Below are 8,301 nucleotides of genomic sequence, written 5' to 3' on the forward strand. Positions count from 1 at the left end.
CGTCGTCATCAGACGCAAAGGCCTTGACGAGGGCGTCCACGTTGTCCTCCACCCACCGCGCCAGGTCACCCCGGACGGCAATGGGCACGGGTGCGATGGTAGCGTCGAAGTCGAAGTGGGGGTCCCTGTCCTGCAGATGGCTAAAGACGCGGGAGAAGGCACGCCCGGGCAAGGCTCGGCTCCTCTCTTCGACAAGCCAATGGGACCTCTCGGATCGGTTCTCCAGAAGTGTCACCACATCGGTGAAAAAATGGAGGTTGCCGGCGTAGTTGACCTCGTGCAGCTCCTTGGCGGAAGCCTCGCAGATATAGCCCAAAGTTGTGTTGGCCCTCTCTCTGAGCGTTTGAAGCATGGGGGCATGCACATGCTCCAGAACCCGCCGCCGGCGGATCTCGACCTCATTCCGCTGCGCGACGGCCTCGGCGTCATCAACCCTCTATTGGAGAAGAAGCTGCTCGGCCTGGGAAGAGGACAGCTCCGCATGCGCCGCGCTGAGGGCGGCTGCGGAGGAGTCCGCACGCCGCGTCACTTCGGCCAGTTTGGCCCTGAGGGCTGCGGTCCTGCCCTCAGCCTCGGCCTTTCAGCCTCAACCTCATCTCATATTCGCGCTCGAAGGCCGAGCGAGCTTCCACCACGCGGCAATCGACTTCTTCCTGGGCCCGGGCTTCATGCGCGGCAACGTCATCCTCCGCCCGGGCCACCAGGCGCTCCCTCGTCTCCAACCACTCAAGGTTGAGGTTATGCTCGGCGGCCTCCAGCGCCAGCGCCTCCTCGCACTTCAGAAGCTCCGCACGGTCAACAGAGGCCACCCCCATCGACTCAAGGGCCACCTGGCGCAGTTCCACTTGCTGATCCAGGGAGTTGCTCTAGGCTTGGAGCTCCCGTGCGTGCTCCTCTGCATCCTTGCGCCGTCGGCCTACCTCCCGAGCCTCCTCAACGGCCTGGGAGCAGGCCTCCCGCGAAGCTGCCAGCGACGCTTCAGCCTTCGCATTTTCGAGATCACGTTGGTGATGCACGAGGGCGATGGCTACCTTTAGTTTGCGCCTCTCCTCGGCAAGGCGCAAGCCTTCGGCCTCGAGGCGCGCATCCTCGTCAGCAAGCTTTGCCCCGATCCGGCTCACCGCATCCGCCGTCCTCCGGAGGAACTCTTCGTGAAGGGCGCGTCGCTCCCAAACGCGCCTGAGCACGTCATCCGCGTCACCCTCTTCCACCGAAGCATGCGGAGGGCCCCGAGGCGGCAAGCCCCCTCCCGGCGCGGAGCTAGGGGCTGGCGCCCTAGCCATCGCCGAACGGACCTCTCCGGGAATCCGGCTTGGCATCGGTCCACCCACGGTGGAGGAGCCAAAGACAGACTTCAGCCATTCACCATCTATGATCAGAGGAGGAATGCGGGGCAAGCCAGATGTGCCCCAGAAGGACTCATGAAGAAAGGACAACGGGCGCGCAGGCTCGAGGTGCCCTGGAACGGACCACTCCACCGACTGGTCTGGCAGCAAGGGTACCGCTCGAGCTCGGTGAGCCCAGGGCCAGCGGAGAAGGCAAAGCTTGGGGGGACGGCCCCCGGGCTGGCTCAGCGGGTTCCGTAGGGCAGGGCCTGAAAGGGCCACAATCAGTCGCAGGGATAGCAAAGTAAACGAGCAAGGAAAGAAGAAGACTTACTCGTCCATGGCAAAGTACTTCCTGTGCTTCAACAAGCGGCAAGGGCGGTCGTTGCCACCCGATGCCTCCTTCCTCTTGCGGAGGGCCTCGAAGTCTATGCGGAACCGACCTAAGCGCCCGACGCAGGGGTCAGCCCCTGGTGCGGAAGAAGCGTCAATATGATCAGCGCTGGAGGAGGCAACCTAGGGGGCGCCATCAGGCGTCACCTCGCGAGGAATGGCTGGGGGCTCGGGAGCCCCGGCCTCAGGAACCGTAGGCCGCAACTCTGCACCAGCCGCCGCTCCAAGGCAGGCCTCGGGAGACGCCGTCTTCGAGGCTTCTCGCGGCATCGGCACCTCGACATCGGGCGCCTCAACTCTCGCCGGTTCTCGTCTCCCTGCACTATCACCCGGGGAAGGACCGCTGTGGGCGGCAGGAGAAGCAACCACGGCGGTGTTGGGGAACGTAGCAGAAATTCAAAATTTTCCTACGTTTCACCAAGATCTATCTATGGAGAGACCAGCAACGAGTAGAAAGAGAGTGCATCTACATACCCTTGTAGATCGCTAAGCGGAAGAGTTCAAGTGAACGGGGTTGATGGAGTCGTACTCGTCGTGATTCAAATCACCGATGATCCTAGTGCCGAACGGACGGCACCTCCGCGTTCAACACACGTACAGCCCGGTGACGTCTCCCACGCCTTGATCCAGCAAGGAGAGAGGGAGAGGTTGAGGAAGACTCCGTCCAGCAGCAGCACAACAGCGTGGTGGTGGTGGAGGAGCGTGGCAATCCTGCAGGGCTTCGCCAAGCACCGCGAGAGAGGAGGAGCACTTGGGAGAGGGAGGGCTGCGCCAAGGGCAAGGGTGAAGCTCCCATGCGCCTCCCCACTATATATAGGGGTGGAGGGGGCTGGTTTCTTGCCCTCCAAGTCCATTGGGGCGTTGGCAAAGGTGGGAGGAAAGAAATCCCATCATTTCCTTCCCCACCGATTGCTATCCCCCCTTTTTAGGGATCTTGATCTTATCCCTTTGGGATATGATCTTATTCCTTCTAAGGGGGGATCTTGGTGCGCCTTGACCAGGGGTGTGGGGCCTTTCCCCCACTACCCACGTTCATGTGGGTCCCCCCATGCAGGTGGGTCCCACTCCGGAACCTTCTAGAACCTTCCCGGTACAATACCGAAAAATCCCGAACATTTTCCAGTGGCCAAAATAGGACTTCCCATATATAAATCTTTACCTCTGGACCATTCCGGAACTCCTCGTGACGTCCGGGATCTCATCCGGGACTCCGAACAACATTCGGTAACCACATACAAACTTCCTTTATAACCCTAGCGTCATCGAACCTTAAGTGTGTAGACCCTACGGGTTCGGGAGACATGTAGACATGACCGAGACGTCCTCCGGTCAATAACCAACAGCGGGATCTGGATACCCATGATGGCTCCCACATGTTCCACGATGATCTCATCGGATGAACCACGATGTCAAGGACTTAATCAATCCCGTATACAATTCCCTTTGTCTATCGGTATGTTACTTGCCCGAGATTCGATCGTCGGTATCCAATACCTTGTTCAATCTCGTTACCGGCAAGTCACTTTACTCGTTCCGTAACACATCATCCCGTGATCAACTCCTTGGTCACATTGCGCATATGATGATGTCCTACCGAGTGGGCCCAGAGATACCTCTCCGTTTACACGGAGTGACAAATCCCAGTCTCGATCCGCATAAAACAATAGATACTTTCGGAGATACCTGTAGTGCACCTTTATAGTCACCCAGTTACGTTGTGACGTTTGATACACCCAAAGCACTCCTACGGTATCCAGGAGTTACACACTCTCATGGTCGAAGGAAGAGATACTTGACATTGGCAAAGCTCTAGCAAATGAACTACACGATCTTTTGTCCTAGTCTTAGGATTGGGTCTTGTCCATCACATCATTCTCCTAATGATGTGATCCCGTTATCAACGACATCCAATGTCCATAGCCAGGAAACCATGACTATCTGTTGATCACAACGAGCTAGTCAACTAGAGGCTCACTAGGGACATATTGTGGTCTATGTATTCACACGTGTATTACGATTTCCGGATAATACAGTTATAGCATGAATAAAAGACAATTATCATGAACAATGAAATATAATAATAATACTTTTATTATTGCCTCTAGGGCATATTTCCAACAGTCTCCCACTTGCACTAGAGTCAATAATCTAGTTCACATCGCCATGTGATTAACACTCACAGGTCACATCGCCATGTGACTAATACCCAAGAGTTTACTAGAGTCAGTAGTCTAGTTCACATCACTATGTGATTAACACTCAATGAGTTTTATGTTTGATCATGTTGCTTGTGAGAGAGGTTTTAGTCAATGGGTCTGAACCTTTCAGATCCGTGTGTGCTTTACAAATCTCTATGTCATCTCCTAGATGCAGCTACCACGCTCTATTTGGAGCTATTCCAAACAACTGTTCTACTTGGAGCTATTCTAAATTATTGCTCCATTATATGTATCCGGTCTCTCTACTCAGAGCTATCTGGATAGGTGTCAAGCTTGCATCATCGTAACCTTTACGACGAACTCTTTTACCACCTCCATAATCGAGAAAATTCCTTAGTCCACTAGTTACTAAGGATAACTTTGACCGCTGTCCTGTGAGCCATTCTTGGATCACTCTTGTACCCCTTGACTGACTCATGGCAAGGCACACTTCAGGTGCGGTACACAGCATAGCATACTGAAGAGCCTACGTCTTAAGCATAGGGGACGACCTTCGTCCTTTCTCTCTATTCTGCCGTGGTCGAGCTTTAAGTCTTAACTTCGTACCTTACAACTCAGGCAAGAACTCCTTCTTTGACTGGTCCATCTTGAACACCTTCAAGATCATGTCAAGGTATGTGCTCATTTGAAAGTATTATTAAGCATTTTGATCTATCCTTATAGATCTTGATGCTTAATGTTCAAGTAGCTTAATCCAGGCTTTCCATTGAAAAACACTTTCAAAATAACCCTATATGCTTTCCAGAAATTCTACGTCATTTCTGATCAACAATATGTCAACAACATATACTCATCAGAATTCTATAGTGCTCCCACTCACTTCTTTGGAAATACAAGTTTCTCGTAAACTTTGTACAAACCCAAAATCTTTGATCATCATCAAAGCACACATTCCAACTCCGAGATGCTTACTCCAGTCCTTAGAAGGATTGCTGGAGCTTTGCATACTTATTAGCATCTTTTGGGATTGACAAAACCTTTCGGTTGTATCACATACAACCTTTCCTCAAGTATAACGTCGAGGAAACAATGTTTTGACATCCTATCTGCAAGATTTCATCAATCATGCAGTAACTGCTAATCCAATTCCAACAGACTCTTAGCATCGCTACAAGTGAGAAAACCTCACCGTAATCAACTCCTTGAACTTGTCGGAAAATATCTTAACGACAAGTCGAGCTTTCTTAATGGTAATTCTTACCATCATTGTCTGTCTTCCTTTTAAAATCCATCCGTACCCAATGGCCTTACGACCATCAAGTATTTCTTCCAAAGTCATGGATCCGTTCTCGGATTTTATGGCCTCGAGCCATTTATCGGAATCCGGGCCCACCATTGCTTCTCCATAGCTCGTAGGTTCATTGTTGTCCAGCAACATGACTTCCAAGACAGGATTACGTACCACTCTGATGTAGTACGTATCCTTGTCATCCCACGAGGTTTGGTAGTGACTTGATCCGAAGTTTCATGATCAACATCACAAGCTTCCACTTCAATTGGTGTAGGTGCCACAGGAACAACTTCCTGTGCCCTGCCACACACTAGTTGAAGAGACGGTTCAATAACCTCATCAATTTTCCACCATCCTCCCACTCAATTCTTTCGAGAGAAACTTTTCCTCGAGAAAGGACCCGATTCAAGAAACAATCCATATTGCTTTCGGATCTGAATTAGGAGGTATACCCAACTGTTTTGGGTTTCCTATGAAGATGCATTTTATCCGCTTTGGGTTCGAGCTTATCAACCTGAAACTTTTTCATATAAGCGTCGCAGCCCCAAACTTTTAAGAAACGACAACTTAGATTTCTCTAAACCATAATTCATACGGTGTCATCTCAACGGAATTACGTGGTGCCCTATTTAAAGTGAATGTGGTTGTCTCTAATGCCTAACCCATGGACAATAGTGGTAATTCGATAAGAGACATCATGGTACGCACCATATCCAATAGGGTGCAACTATGATGCTCGGACACACCATCACACTATGGTGTTCCAGGCGGTAATAATTGCGAGACAATTTCCACAATGTCTTAATTGTGTGCCAAAACTCGTAACTCAGATATTCATCTCTATGATCATATCATAGACATTTTATCCTCTTGTCACAATGATCTTCTACTTCACTCTGAAATTACTTGAACCATTCAATAATTCAGACTTGTGTTTCATCAAGTAAATATTCTCAACATCTACTCGAATCATCTGTGAAGTAAGATCATAACGATATTCACTGCATGCCTCAGCACTCATTGGATTGGACACATCAAAATGTGTTACTTCCAACAAGTTGCTATCTTGTTCCATCTTACTGAAAACGAGGCTTTTCAGTCATCTTGCCCATGTGGTATGATTTGCATATCTCAAGTGATTCAAAATCAAGTGAGTCCAAACGGTCCATTTGCATGGAGTTTCTTCATGCATATACACCAATAGACATGGTTTGCATGTCTCAAACTTTTCAAAACGAGTGAGTCCAAAGATCCATCAACATGGAGCTTCTTCATGCGTTTTATACCATTACGACTTACATGGCAGTGCCACAAGTAAGTGGTACTATCATTACTATCTTATATATTTTGGCATGAAAATGTGTATCACTGCGATCGAGATTCAATAAACCATTCCTTTAGGTGCAAGACCATTGAAGGTATTATTCAAAAATAGAGTAACCATTATTCTCCTTAAATGAATAACCGTATTGCGATAGACATAATCCAATCATGTCTATGCTCAACGCAAACACCAATCTCGGTGGTAGAGGGAGCGTGTGATGCTTGATCATATCAACCTTGGAAACACTTCCAACATATATCGTCAGCTCACCTTTAGCTAGTCTCCGTTTATTCCGTAGCTTTTATTTCGAGTTACTAACACTTAGCAACCGAACCGGTATCCAATACCCTGGTGCTACTAGGAGTACTAGTAAAGTACACATTAACATAATGTATATCCAATATACTTCTATCGACCTTGCCAGCCTTCTCATCTACCAAGTATCTAGGGTAATGCTGCTCCAGTGGTTGTTCCCCTTATTACAGAAGCACTTAGTCTCGGGTTTGGGTTCAACCTTGGGTTTCTTCACTTGAGCAGCAACTGAATTGCCGTTTCATGAAGTATCCCTTTGTTCCCTTGCCCTTCTTGAAACTAGTGGTTTCACCAACCATCAACAATTGATGCTCCTTCTTGATTTCTACTTTCGCGGTGTCAAACATCACGAATGTTTCAAGGATCATCATATCTATCCCTGATATGTTATAGTTCATCACGAAGCTCTAGCAGCTTGGTGGCAATGACTTTGGGGAAACATCACTATCTCATCTGGAAGATCAACTCCCACTCGATTCAAGTGATTGTTGCACTCAGACAATCTGAGCACAAGCTCAACGATTGAGCTTTTCTCCCTTAGTTTGCAGGCTAAGAAAATCGTCGGAGGTCACATACCTCTTGACGTGGGCACGAGCCTGAAATCCCAATTTCAGCCCTCGAAACATCTCATATGTTCCGTGACGTTTCAAAAACGTCTTTAGTGCCTCAACTCTAAACCGTTTAACTGAACTATCACGTAGTTATCAAAACGTGTATGTCCGATGTTCGCAACATCCACAAACGACGTTTGGGGTTCAGCACACTGAGCAGTGCATTAAGGACATAAGCTTTCTACTGATCGCATAATCGCTACTATCAACTTTCAACTATAATTTTCTCTAGGAACATATCTAAACAGTAGAACTATAGCGCGAGCTACGACATAATTTGCAAAAGGTCTTTTGACTATGTTCAGGATAATTAAGTTCATCTTATGAACTCCCACTTAGATAGACATCCCTCTGGTCATCTAAGTGATCACATGATCCGAGTCAACTAGGCCGTGTCCGATCATCACGTGAGACGGACTAGTTAACGTCGGTGAACATCTTCATGTTGATCGTATCTACCATACGACTCATGCTCGACCTTTCGGTCTCCGTGTTCCGAGGCCATGTCTGCACATGCTAGGCTCGTCAAGTTAACCCTAAGTGTTTTCGCTGTGTAAAACTGTCTTACACCCGTTGTATGTGAACGTAAGAATCCATCACACCCGATCATCACGTGGTGTTTAGAAGCGACGAACTGTAGCAACGGTGCACAGTTAGGGGAGAACACTTCTTGAAATTTTGTAAGGGATCATCTTATTTACTACCGTCGTCCTAAGCAAACAAGATGCATAAACATGATAAACATCACATGCAATCAAATAGTGACATGATATGGCCAATATCATTTTGCTCCTTTTGATCTTCATCTTCGGGGCTCCATGATCATCATCGTCACCGGCACGACACCATGATCTCCATCATCATGATCTCCATCATCGTGTCTTCA

Source organism: Triticum dicoccoides, chromosome 6A (assembly GCF_002162155.2).
Source record: "Triticum dicoccoides isolate Atlit2015 ecotype Zavitan chromosome 6A, WEW_v2.0, whole genome shotgun sequence".
NCBI classification, from domain to species: domain Eukaryota; kingdom Viridiplantae; phylum Streptophyta; class Magnoliopsida; order Poales; family Poaceae; genus Triticum; species Triticum dicoccoides.